This window comes from Onthophagus taurus, chromosome 6 (genome assembly GCF_036711975.1).
Source record: "Onthophagus taurus isolate NC chromosome 6, IU_Otau_3.0, whole genome shotgun sequence".
NCBI classification, from domain to species: Eukaryota; Metazoa; Arthropoda; class Insecta; order Coleoptera; family Scarabaeidae; genus Onthophagus; species Onthophagus taurus.
Window position 1 is genome coordinate 9061911 of NC_091971.1, and position 14573 is coordinate 9076483.

At 36.9% G+C, this 14573-nt stretch overlaps 1 long non-coding RNA gene across 1 annotated transcript; it reads left to right on the top strand.

Moving 5' to 3' along the window:
* The first annotated feature begins 1289 nt into the window (after positions 1-1289).
* Positions 1290-5364, top strand: LOC139430266 (uncharacterized). Its single transcript, XR_011640729.1, has 3 exons — positions 1290-2647; positions 2708-3535; positions 4407-5364. It is a non-coding gene; the product is annotated as an uncharacterized lncRNA (long non-coding RNA).
* Positions 5365-14573: the final 9209 nt, after the last annotated feature.

A 14573-nucleotide genomic window follows, 5' to 3' on the forward strand; every position in this document is an offset into this window, starting at 1 on the left:
AAAATCAATTTTTAAAATAAAAATAGAGATGCAGAGTTGAGGTTAAAAAATGATAACAACGAGGTTCATAGAAATTGAGAAGTTATTTATGGCACATTAAATCTCGACTAAATTTGCTTTAAAATGTTGATTGTTTTATCGTGATATCTCAATTCGTTCTTAAGATAGGATTTTTTGAATTGGTATTCTTAAATTCCATAACAATCTAAGTTGTAGAATTGAGTTTAAAAAATCATAACCACGATGTTCTTTGAAATTAAGAAATCATTTATAGCAGACTAATTCTGTATTAAATTTGCTTTAAAACGCGCCTTATTTCATCTTGATATCTCAATTCGTTCTTGAGATATGACTATCTAAAAATCAATTTTTAAAATAAAAATAGACATGCAGAGTTGAGGTTAAAAAATGATAACAACGAGGTTCATAGAAATTAAGAAATTATTTATGGCACTTTAAATCTCGATTAAATTTGCTTTAAAATGTTGATTGTTTCATCGTGATATCTCAATTTGTTCGTAAGATAGGATGTTTTAGATTGGTATTCTTAAATTTCATAACAATCTAACCTGCAGAATTGAGTTTAAAAAATCATAACAACGATGTTTTTTGAAATTGAAAAATTATTTATGGCATACTAATTTTGTATCAAATTTGCGTTAAAATGCACCTTATTTCATCATGATATCTCAATGCGTTCTTGAGATACGACTATCTAAAAATCAATTTTTAAAATAAAAAGAGAAATGCAGAGTTGAGGCTAAAAAATGATAACAACGAGGTTTAGAGAAATTAAGAAATTATTTATGGCACATTAAATCTCTATTAAATTTCATCGTGATATCTCAATTCGTTCTTGAGATATGACTATGTATATGCAGGTTCTCAGCAAGTTTTATAGTTGCTAACCAATTTGTCTTAGAAAAAAATTTCAAAATCATCGAGGATCATTCAAAACCAAGAACACTTAATAAAACGCTTACATAACACTTATTTTGCTTGTCTCGTCAGTTTTAAAATGCTAGCCACTATTCCGTTACCATTGAGACAGAATTATAACGCTGTAAATATGTAGATATTTTGCAAGCTCAGTCTGTTGCAATCTAAAAAAGTTGAAAAGATAAAAGTAATGCTGGTAACATGCTGGTAATAGTACGATTGCATCGAGATGTGAAATCGAAACAAACAGTGTCGAAATAAAAAGGAAATTTTTTTTGTTTCATTATTACATTTTACATAATTCAAGTCGCTCAATATGCTGATTAAAGATGTGATGATGCAAGTCTGTAAAATATGCTGTAAATGCAAAATTGAAAGATTGAAAATGATATCACAATGAAAATAAAGTTGATGTTTATATTAAAGTATGGTTACATCATTATAAGAGTTGACTCCATTTCAAAGTTGGAAACTTCTTTGCTTCCAGCTACTGTGGAGTTCTCTTCCGCCCAACCGGACTCACTTCTTCGCGAAGCGCCACTTGTCGCGCAAACTTTCAACTTTCTCTTTGCCCCCATTTAAACGTCGCCGTTCCGTCTCTGTCCAACCACTTTACGAGCAACCGACGTTCCTGCTCTTCGGTTGTACTATTATGAGTTCGGAAACCAGCACCAGCAGCAAACGAACGGCGGACGACGCGCCGCCGAAAAAGCGAGAGCGCACGTTTTGCCCAAGTTGAAGGACGAAAATGTCTACTACCAGTCCTGAAAGAGTCGACGACGGATTTTCGGCTGTGCTGTGTGAAACCAACAGAGTGTGTTGTTCTGTGCCGGTTCGTCTCTTCTCGTCGGGTGGGACGGCGACATAAAAGAAATACGCGATAAAGTGGAAGGGAGATGGATATATAGAAAAACGGAGCACTCTCTCTAATTAGTAGCGGGGCGAAGGTCCGGGTAACCCGAAGGATTTTATTAATGCTCGCGCAAAGCCTCCTCCTCTGATGCTGGGTTACTGCCTCTGCCTGGGCCCGGGTACCATTTGTGGCCTTCCCCTTCACAACCGAGAGAGGATAATCTCCTGGCGAGATCTCTTCGCCACGCTGCCGGGAAACAGAGAGGGAAAATCTACGAACCGGACCCGACAGCACCAACGACAAACAACAGCCGAAGCACATGCAAATAACTTTCCCCGGGAACGAAACTTTTCGCCGGAAACTTCAAGCTACGTTTCATTCGTAGTATTCTCTCCCCCACCATTTTTCCTTTTTTTTCGGCACTTCCGGAAACCCATTACGATTACAGTAAATTACAACCAACTTGGACGACTCTGAGATTTTCCTCTTTTTATTTGATGTAAACTCTACGACTCCCCACGGAACATCCGGAGTTAGAGAGACCGCGTGTATAAAGCCGCGGACCACCAATTTATCACGTCGTCTGCGAATGTCAACGATTTCTATCTCTTTTTTCCTATCTATCTCTTTTTCCCTATCTTTTTTTCCTCTTATCCTACTTCTTTACCAGTTTGGCGTCCTGATTGTCAACGATAGAACCAGAAAAAGAAGTAGTCCGTATAAGAATGTAAGCATGTCGATCGTCTAACCAAAAAAAAAAAAGAACAAAATTAAAAATAAAATCAGACGAGAAGATTTAAACAGACCAGAAGGTAAAAAGGTAGACTTGAAGAAAAGATAAACCTCAAAGTGAAGGTAAACCCAAAAATACGTTAACACATGATTTGCTCATTAGCGCCGTCGTTGCTCTTTCAGTAAATACACGTGGTAATGACCACAGCAGGTAGAACCCGTTTGAACCAGAAGAAGAAGCAACCATCCAGCGGTTTCTGTTTGTGTCGATTGAGTCACTTTAGTTTTTTTCCACTATTATTTTTATCTAAATTATTACACTTCCCAGATGGTGGTTAAAGATGATTGTTACAGTCACTTTTTTTACTATGTTTATTGGATATTTATTTAAATCTTATTGAAGTTTTTTATTTAGCATAAGACATATAATTAATGATATATATAGCATTACTTATATGAATGGTAACTTGCAGATTTACTTTTTTCAGTATACCAGTCCTTGTATCAAACTTATATAGTTGCATTGAAGCCAATTATCTTAATGTAGACTTGATGTAGGCTTGTAGTGATGCAGTTTTGATATAAATTTAAATTCATGAAGAGTTTTTGCAAGGTGGAAAAGGAAGCTTAATGCATCCATCACGTCAAAAAGCATGTTGTAGATTGAATGCAGAATTTAAAAAGTGGATGCAAATACTGTAAGAACTGTATGGTAGAATTTATGTAATCTTGAACGAGTTTTGATGCACTCCTAGCTGCAGAAATGATGAAAATTGTTTGCAATGATGATCCCGATGGTGATTTGATGACTCATGTAGACCTCATCTAAACTCCTAGATACTGCATTGATGCAGACCCAATTTATTTCATCATCGATTATGCTTTAAAAATGAATTACTGATAAACTTTAAAAATACCTTTTTAGCCATACCCAAAATCGGAGTACCCCCGGAGTAGGCGAATATCGAATCCGAAAGAATGTCATTATTTGCTTTACAATAACAGAGTGAGGTAAAGAGGGGTGAAAGAATCTTTTGGTCACTAAAAGTAAAAAGTATACTATATTATTATAAAAATTATATCACTCACAAGTTTTTCTTAAAGAATTATTTCAAATTTTGGAGATAGATATCTTGTTTGATGCGCAGTTAAATAAAATTAACATTTTCATTGATTTAACCACAAAATTGAGTTCGCTACAAACATTAATGACTTAATAAGCTTAATAAATATTGGGAACATCCATAATATAAGGACAAAGTTGAAGAAGATTCAATTGCGAATTGGGTTGAACCCAAGATTGAGGTTAGATTATTTCTATGTTTGGAACTAGATTGTGTTCAACTTAAGATTAATGTTTTTATGCATGATATTATTGCTACCGAGCTGAGGAGAGCGGTCCCTCTCGTCACCGCGACCTATAAGATGTATTGTAACTTTAGGAACAGGACAAGAATTTTAGGAACAAGAATCTTGAGAGTGTCCTTAGAACTTCTTTGATTTTGTTTTGCGACGGAGTTATCATACTGTTCGATTGTCTGTCACCTGGAAGTTCTTTCTAGCGTAAGGCTACCTTTGAGACCTCCCAACTGATGATTACTTGTTTTAGGTGGCTTTTTTGTAGTCCAAAACCTTGTTGGGGTCCAATGAAGGACGTTTTCGTTGCGTCTTTGGCCACTTTGTCCGCCTTCTCATTGTCCTCAATGTTTCTGTAACCTTAAACCCATCCTAGAATAACATCATTGCATCTAGCGAGTTCTCTCAGGTTACTGGTACACTCTCTAATCAGTGCGGAGTCACACGTTTAGGCTTGAATTGTTTTCAGAACGGCCCTATTGTCTGTGAAAATATTTATGGATGCACCTTTCTGTCATTTTTGTAGGTTCAAAGTGGTGCAGAAATTTATAGCAAGTACTTCTACTTGGAAAATGGTTATCTCCGAGCTGAGGGGCAATTTAATGCGGCTATTTGGTCCACTAATGCCCACGCCTACTCCGGATCCAACAAGCTTTGAAGCATCCGTGTATACAATGGAGGATTTCAAGATGACCTCTGAGGTTACCCATGGACGAATTATACTAAATATTGTAAACATTACTAATATTCGGAATTTGGCTTTATAGTTACTAAAAACATTAAGATGTAAAATTTCAATTAAATCGCTTAATCGGAAGTGATCAAATATTTATTGTTTTCTCTCTTTTTTTGGCTGCTTCCTCTATGTTGTTCTCCCAAATCTTACGAGGTCTTCCTCTAGGCCTTTTTTCTTCTATCCTCATCTCCATGATTCTCTTTGGGTATCTGTCATTGCTTGTCCTTCTCAGGTGTCTGTACCACTCAAGTTCTTTTTTCCCTATTATTTGTGCTATGAGATCCTGCTCTAGTTCTGCTCTTATACTTCTGTTTCGCACCCTATCACATCTCGTTTTTCTTACCACCAGTCATAAGTATCTTATTACTGACGTAGTTACTTTTGATCAATGTTTCTCTGATATCGTCCATGATTCGGCTCTGTATGTTAGGGTTGGCATATATATGGCATAATACTCCCTCCCTATTACAGTTTTGTTAATTTATTAGTACATTCTATTGGCTTTATTAATTCTGTTTCTTATTTCCTTATCAATGCGGCAATCTTTGCTGATTTGTATGCCTAGATACAATACTCGTACGTTTCAACTCTTTCTATTATCTTTCCATCGATTATCATTTCTGTAATTGTTGCATTTTGCTTATTCGTTATGCACATAACGAATAAGCAAAAATATATTTTGCTTTTATCCAGATTCAACGTCATTCCTTTAAGACTGTTTTTCCATATTTCTATGTTTTCTTGTAAATGAAGTTTTCTGCATATAATAAATACCTTGTTGTTATTGGGTTTAGGCTTAGGTATCCTAAGTTACCTAAGTCACCTAATCAAAACACGCCTTCAGGTCGAAGAACGCTAAAAAGAATTCTTTGTCCATATTCAGTGTCTTATCTATTAACATTCAAATTGTGTATATGCCGCTTGTCCGTCTTGTAATTTCTGCTCCAATTCCTCTCTGAAACGCTTTTCTATTATTCTGGTGTACATTTTAGTACCATTGAGGAGATGATTACTAATTTTTCTAAATTTGTATAATTTTTTTTTATTTTCAAGATTAAGTTTTCTTTCGCATAGCAAAAATTCTTATAACGGAACTTTCTATAAGAATAATAAATTAGAAAATTAATATAATATGAGAATATATTGTAACTTAACCCATTGTTTTAAAATATACAGTATATAATTCACGCTCTATTGTTATATTCTGTATGTTATACCGTTTTTAATGAAGTACTGCTACAACTCGATGCTCTATTAACCCGAATATAATAGCGTTCTAGTATGTATTATACAGGATGAAATAATAATTTGCACTCCATCTAATTAAATGTTTTAAAAACTATCAAATGAAGTTTTCAAGAAACTCAACATCACTATTAATTTACTGCGAGTTTGTACTTGTATTAACAATGTTGTCCGTGTCGTGCCCAAAAACAATGTAAACCATCATCGCGTCTAATATATTAGAATAGCCATAGAACAAAAGATAGTCATTTATCTTCGTAGGCAAATGTACTCTACTCTCAAAGGTATACGTAGAGCCTCTTCGTGCGATGTGTTTTGTTGTGGTCCTTCCCTCACGTTCCCTCCCTCCTGCTCCATTACGAGGCCCCGAGTAAAAATAAATTCAGCTCTCCCCCAGCGACATTCCGTTTTAAGGACGTTGCGTTGGTCGACAGTTTTGCTATTAAAAAAACGAAGAAGAAAAATGTAGCTAGCGACCCTCTTTCATGATAAAAAAAATGTTTTAAAAGCACAAACTATCTCATTGTCTTAAAGATTGTATAATAGAGAGGGTAACGGGAGATGCGAACAAAAGTAAATGAAAGAAAAAAATAACTATTGGGAATGTCAACTTTCTTTTTGAAGAAAGAACGTTACACAGATGACCTTGTGCAGATTCTTTTGCAAAAACGGGATTTGACGAGAACCGTCATGCAGAGAGAGTTTAGGGTAAGGAAGATTTTCATCCATTTCGTAGCCGCGGGGTAACCTACCTGCGCCCCCCTATTGTTAAGTTTCTAAAAGAAGAAGAGGAGAATCGACCGGCTTTTTGAACGACCTCCTCGTGTATGTGCTCAACTAATTCGGCCGCTTCCTTTATTCTTCTTTGGAAACTGGCTGGTTGGGGCGAGAACATTTACGACGTTTCAAACGAAATCATTAGCACTGTGGTTGAAAAATTTCCTGGAATTGTCAAAAAAAACATAATTCAAAAAAGAAATCAATTCGCTGAAATTATTAAAATAAATCAATACGATGTGAAAAATTTTCTTTGTGGAAAACCACAATTTCCACACGGAAATAAGAGATAATTAGACAAATTCGAGACGTGTCATTAGGGCGGAAGTGGCAAACCCGGCGTCGACGGAACAAAGAAAAGAAGGATGATGATAGAAAGAAAAAGACAACGGATATGGCCGAACGCACGATATCAACATGCAAGAACCGTCCGGCCCCTTGGGAAATAAACTTTCGGTTATTGAGTTTTTGACATGCGAGATAGGTGCGAGCGAAACGGCCGTATTAGGCTGCGGGTTAGAGGAAAAAAGACGGGGTTACTTATCGACCCTTTATGTATGCCATGGATGGGGCAATGGGCATTTTGGAATACTATATATGAAAATACGTTCGTTGTCGGAATGGAGAAAATGTGATTGTCGCTGAATGAAATGAAGGTGTAAAAATTTTTTTAACCACAAAACTTTTTTTATTTGAATATATCATATAACGAGAAAATAAGTTATTTGATGACACAACAGAAAGCGTTTTGTGTGATAAGTTTTTTATATTCATTTGTATCCAGCTTACAAAAGTGGTTATAAGATATGGGTTCATTTTTTATGTTGTTTACTTCCTGCTAAAATTTATATCTAAAGTTTCAAATACTTACGATGTGTAGGTGGGAGAAGGGATGTGGAAAAAATGGGAAAACGATTTGTTGTTTTTGTTTCTTACTGTTTGTTTTTTCCTTTCTGTTTTATACATTATAGCTCAACTTTTTTTTTCCTTCTGTATTTTTTACCACACTTTCCGCAATAAGTCATTTTTACTAGCAGAAATTTTGGCGGTGCGATTTTCATGTATTTTAGTTCGAAGTACTCATCACTGTTCCAATCATAATTCTCGGTTTCTAGAACGTACAGTATAATTCTCATCGTTTAATACTCCTCCTTGTTGGTTCAGCAGTGAACCTTTGTTGCTTCAAATAATCAACTAAGATATTGGCAGAACTCACCATTTATATCCCTTGAAACACCTTTATTTAGAATTTCCCTAAAAACCCTTTTAGGATCTAAACTAACAATACCAGTTGCAAAAAACAAATTTACCAACTTGAACGGACGAAAAAACCCAAAATGCAAACGTTGAGTGTGGTTAGTAGATTTTTTTGGCAGACAAACACTATTTCGATTCTTCTATTCAATTAATACTTAATTCAATCCATGATTACCACATTTTTCCGCTTGTATTTAACGTGCCTTCTTATATTAATGCATAAAAAGGCGAGCCACAACGTTCGGAATACTTAGTTCCACGACGAAATGACATTTTTTGGAAACGGTAACTGTCTAAATAACTTTTGTCCACGTATCCTATTTAAGTGCTTGATTATTAGTGGGGAAATCCAAATCTCCACAACAGCTAGCAGTTTTTATGAGTTTATGTTGCTGTAATTCTAACAGCTACTGTCCTCTTTGTTACTAACGTGAGTACGTGGTTGTAATGCACGTGTGCTCATCGGTAATTCAAATATGTTCGACCTTGATATAGTGAGCTATCTCACCTCTGGAGATCAATTTCATCCCAAATGATTATCCAGAAATGAATAATTTGTTGCCTGAACTCTACAAGACCTTCAAGTTTAGTTTTATAAAGTGGGTTTAAGTATCCCCAATAATAAAAATAGTTTTCAGGATTAAGATTCTCTAACCACGGAAGCTATTTTTCCTCTATCAACCCATGATTCTGGATTTGCGGGAAGGCAGGCTTAACCGCCCGATAGAATTTGTCCTAGTCGTGCTGCCCTGATTCCACTCATGCGAATCTGAATATCTCCAAGAATGGATAACCTTAACCCTAGGATACTTAGCCAGTAAAATAACTATAGTAACTAAATGCTCGCCGGGCCTGAGAGGCCTGGTTTATGCATCCTAGGGTTAATGTTTGGAGGACCACGCAATCGCATAGAATGTATTTCGCCGATTCCTCCTCCTCACCGCAGCCTCTGCAAATGTCGGTGTCACTTACTCCCATGTTCAATAAGTGCTTCTGTAGATGCTAGTGTCCAGTGATTAGACCTATGACCAAACGTAGGTTCTTTCTGGACAGCCTCATAAATAAATCTCTTCGTTTAGGGTCAGGATACATCAGAGCCTCCTTGGCTTGGCGACATCCTGGTGTCCTGTCCCTGTAAGTTAGAAACGTGTTTCCTCTTTTTGAAGCTCTATTAAAGACCTTATTGTTAGGGCGATGAATGGTTCTGGCGATTCCGGAGGTTCGCCTGCATCTTTCCTTAACAGTTTGTCCACCATGTCATGAAGCTTATTTCCCGAATGACTCTTTGTCCAGCAGATCGTAATTTCATTGCTAGCGGCTGCCTCACAAAGATTGTTATGGCAGTCCTCAAGCAACGAGGATGAACAGTGATAGCGCCCGAGCGAGAGGAGAGCTTGTCTGCAATCAGAATATATTATAATTTTTTTGTTACTAATTTTCTTGGAAATTTCCTCAGCCGCCAGCTCTTGGAGAGTGGTGGGCCAAATTCCCACCGGTTTAGAAAATTTTATTGTTGGTTCGACAGAATACACCGAAGCACCAGAGAAAGTTTCCCTACGAGATCCATCCACCCATAATTGGAGGACAGTTTCGTCATGCATCGATTGTTCTCCTATCTTTATTTCATACGGTTGTTTCAAGATAAACCGCGTTGGAATTGTATCTACCCTGCCATTCAGGAGCGGCTGTTTGCTATATGCCTCCTCCCATAGCTGGTTAGTCGATTTTCCACGAACCCATGATCCAAGAAATATCACATATAGGTAACAACGAATATTTAGACCAAATTGAACAAGAGTTTTGTCTTGTCACTATACCTGACCACACCTTTGTGATCTTTGAGCACGGTTTTCACGCATCCAGTATAGACTTACATCAGTCGAATACTTTGAACTATGCCGATTTACGTTCCCACATAATTTAAAGGTTACTTAAGTCAAAATATAACTTGTTAAGAAAATTCCCGTCAGTGGCAACTTTTTCCATCATTACCATACAGACCATAACAGTAGAGTCATAACAGTACTACTTCGGAGTCTCTTTTCGCAAAACACCGTTTTCTCACAACAGATTTTTGCACCGTTAAAATTAATGTCAAAATTTAAATTTGGTTACTCTAGCCATCCAATTAGCAAGTTTTTATTAAAAGTTAAACCTGCATATATCCTGTAATCTTTCTAAATGGTTTTCAATAAATTTTGCTCAGCCCGTATCCTTATTTTCAATCCGACCAAACAAGAATAGATCCTAAAAGAGAAACATATCGAAGACTTTAAATCGTTAAACCAACATTATCGAGCCAACCCAACAAGTGCCCGAGAATCCCGAGATAGATACTATGTGGCATCCCGCATACATAGCGAATAGATACATAGCCCACAATAAGCCATCATTCCTCAATGTCTATAGTTAAACGTCGAACGCGTCGAAGGGTCGTATGTAAATGCCACTAGGTGGCGCCAGCGCTCCTCCTCGTCTCCCCACACACATAGTACCCAGCACATTATTTATACATCTCGCGAGACGGTTGCGTGCAGCAGTAGGCCGTGGGTCCCCCGTTTCACGGCCTACTCGTCGTCGTACCTACGGCGGCGACTCTTCGTTCATTGGGCAGGGACGAACGGATCCGTTTCGGATCGATAGCAGCGCCATGGATGGGGTCTCTATGGCGGAGGCAACACGTAATCTCGCCACCAGAGGGCGATACGAAATGACGAGAACATAGGAGGGAACGGGAGGCGGGCAACCCTTATAAACGCTGAGCTGGGGCTCTTCTCTCTCTCCTCTGCGTAGACGCTCCGCGGAGCTGTGCGTATTTGAAAAAGAGATTTGGGTGGCTTCCCTATTGCCCCGGAGTCTCGGATTTTGTATTACCCGTTCCGAAAACGTCGGCGCACGCGCCCTGAGTGGCAGTCTCTCTTCCATCGGGGGAGACCCTTTTCTTCTTCCTCTTTTTTAACAACACCGGTTTGGTCGACACGGGATGCACGATCGCGGTTGGTCCTGGCCTCACGTTCGCCTCTCTATTGTTTTGAGCGATTGTTAAAACGACGTTTTCTAGAATACAATGGTGGAGAGGATTTGAGGAGAGGTTAATAACTTTATCTTCTCTTTTGTATGGCGGTAGACCTCTTAAGTATCTTGAAACATCAATCAAAAGTTTTCCCTTACTTTAAGTAGTAGACTTTGTACTTGAACAAACTTTTTTTCGCAATTTTACGATTACAATTCCATATTACGACTTAAAGAGCAGTTCAAACATCAGTCTGACTTAATTTAAACATAAAATTAATATGTTATTGGTTTATAAAGTTATCCAAAAGATGTTTCTAGTTGTTAGTTCTTATTAGGCCAGTTTTCGTTCAAGAGTTAATAATTCTGCACCTTTCTGCGCATACATATTGCTGATTAAATGTATGTGCAGAAATGTTCAGAATTGTTTCTGAACTGCAGAACTCTTAAACCAAAACAGGGCTATTATTTCTACTTTTCAATATTACATCCTCAACATTGGGATGTAGCCTAACCAAGAAAAAAGGATTAAGTACACAAGTACACATACAATTTCTTTTGCATCATTATACATATGATCAACATAATGATATGTTTCTAGACCTCTTGGTTGTTATATCGATTGGATGTAATTTTTTAATAAAGAGTTTGGTCGATGTTTGGTTGATTTATTTCGCGTTGCGGAAGGGTTAGGGTTCCCCATAAGCGTGGTCTGGATAGCCCTTTGTCTGGCGCGTTTCCTACGCATCGTGTACGCCCTCCTGCACGCGCGACGATCCCTCTTCGTTGGTAGAGGGGTCGAGAGGACGAAACGAGAACCCGTCTCTCTTTCTCTCGTTTTGTGTGTGTGTGTGTATGTGTGTCGGTGATTTGTGAGTGACCGAAGAGATAATGCCCTTTCTCGACGCAGGTGCCTCCATTTAGAGATCACGTTGGGATAGGTCAATTTTATTTAGGAAGTGAGCGACCCCGGATCGTCGATTATTCGGGCTATCGGACCTTTTTTTTTACTCTCCCGGATTTGGAGACTGCGTGACGTCATCTTTTCTCCCCCTTCTCGTCTTTCACCCCCTATCGGATAGTTTATCATCTTTGTTCGTTTCGCTCGTTTTAATTAAGGAAAATTGGAATTGTAAAGAGGATTTATTTGAAGAGATCATCTATTCTCTCTTATTCTCTTATTGTTTCTTTTTTTATATGAATGAAGGTAATCGATTATATTTAGATGACTTTGATGTATCGATTCGTGTACATGTTGAAATCGCATGTGGGGCTTTCTTGAGAAGACCTCGTCTTGGTTATAATAGAAATAGAAAGTCGTGTGGGTTTGGTTCGCCTACAGCATTAACAAAACCCGTAAAAAAAACTTTAAACTTTATAGGCCATTTGATACCTATAGAGAAAACATTCAAAGTAAATAAATAGTTTTATAAAAATAAACAGGACAAGTTTAATAAAAAATCGACTCAACTTTTCGATTAATCCCAACCTTATCAGTTTTTATTTACCCATTATTGTTTATATAAGATTTTATTTATTTAGCTTTTTGAATTCATTGAAAGCCATCTCAAGTTGTTAATGACAAAAACGATCGTTTGTTATTAAAGTTGGTATTTGTAAAATAAATAGGAATTGGAATTCGTAAAATAAACGGAAAAGATCGATGCACACATTAGAGGAAAAGGGGGGAAAGAAGAGACCCTAGAAACATAAACAAGGATTATCCTTTTTGGGATTACTCTCACAAAACGGTCGTAATCCTATAAGCGATCTCGTTACGTCAACGTTCATCAAAGTATTGATGAAACAACACCTTTATTTTTACTTTTGGGACTTGTCCCCCCTTTTTACTTCAATCATCATTTTTGTTTACAAATATCGCCAAACATTAATTTTACAAATCGAAATAAAATTACCCCAGCATAAAAGAAATTCGTTATAAGTTAAGGGTTATGATAAAATCCAGATGAGGGGGGACGAAAAAAGGAAGTAAAAGACCTAATGGATACTTTGTGGAGAAAATAATTAGGTTTGTTAACCGGTGAACCCTTAAAAAGGGCAAGAATGAGAATAACAAGATGTTTTCTTACGAGAAAATCAATATCGTCGTTAGATTAAATACAATTCGGATGGATTTAAGTTAATGGCTTGTTACTTCCTAGATAAGTCATGTAGTATTATGGACTTTAGGAACTAATTTGTAATATTGACACCACTATCCGAAGTTTTCAACTCCATACCATTAATAAAGTAAGTTGGCTACTAAACACGGAGTATGGAGAACGCAATATGACACTTGGCACAGTCAAAGATGCAAATTCTAGAGATGGGAAATCATTTATGAATGAAGTAAACTGCTGTGGACTCTGTGGTTGTAATCCTGAGGCACAACTGAAGTCTGAATACTTGAATCGAAAAAGAAAGTTATAGATCTTGTAATTATAGCAATCACGAAGATACGAGCATGATGCATTTAACTTGAAAAGATTAATCTCATGATGTAAAGATGTTCCGTAATCACCATAGAATCAGTTATTGAGTAGCATGAACCAAGATCCCATATCAGAACATATAGAACATGTTCAGGGATCTTGCTAAAGTTGGGAAGAATGACACGTCCGATTGACAATGATTTAAGTCATTACCCTCTTCTTTCTTAATTACAGAGTTAATGTAGTATACGTTTTCATATACTTAGAATCTTAGAGGAAACAGAAGAAAGTCTTATTATTTTATACAATGGCTCTGCAAAGATAAATCTGCAATCTTTCACCAGAAAAAAACTTAACAAATTTCTACTTATTTAAAAATTTCCTCAGAGCCTCCAAAGCTCCTGCTACTAAACAAGAAATATGAAGTATGGAGAACGCAATATGACACTTGGCACAGTCAAAGATGCAAATTCTAAGGATGGGAAATCATTTATGAATGAAGTAAACTGCTGTGAACTCTGTAGTTGTGATCTTGAAGCACAAGTGAAGTCTGCATATGTACTTGAATCGAAAAAGAAAGTTACAGATCTTGTAATTATAGCAATCACGAAGATACGAGGCAAAGAAAAGCAGCAAGTATGGTGATGTAATAGAGTAGCATGAACCAGGATCCCATATCAAAACATATAGAACATGTTCAGGGATCTTGCTGAAGTTGGGAAGAATGACACGTCTGATTGACAATGATTTAAACCATTATTCTCTTCTTTCTTAAATACAGGATTAATATAGACACGTTTTCATATACTTAGAATCTTAGAAGTTCAAAAATAACTTCAAAAGAAAAACTACCAGCGAACACAATAGTAAATTCATCGAAAAATGCTGTACATACAAAATTTCTAAATTGTGGTATGCAATTTACAAAAATTTTAATAATAAACACTTAACGATAAAGAACATCTATCTAGTGATACTTCATTCTAAGTCCTTCATCTTCACCTAGCTGCAACTATCTTGAATGTTTCTTTTGTATATTCTTAAGCAATTTCTCTTATTCTACGTTCTCAGCTCTTCCTCCTAAAGACCTACAATCCTCCAACAGTCTATCTCACACCACGATGCAGTTGTAAAAAAAGTTTGCTCTTTGTCGTATCTTCTGCATACGCAATATATAGTTTCGTTGACCACTCTTGTATAGCTGTTTACATATCTGATTTTCATACTATGGCAC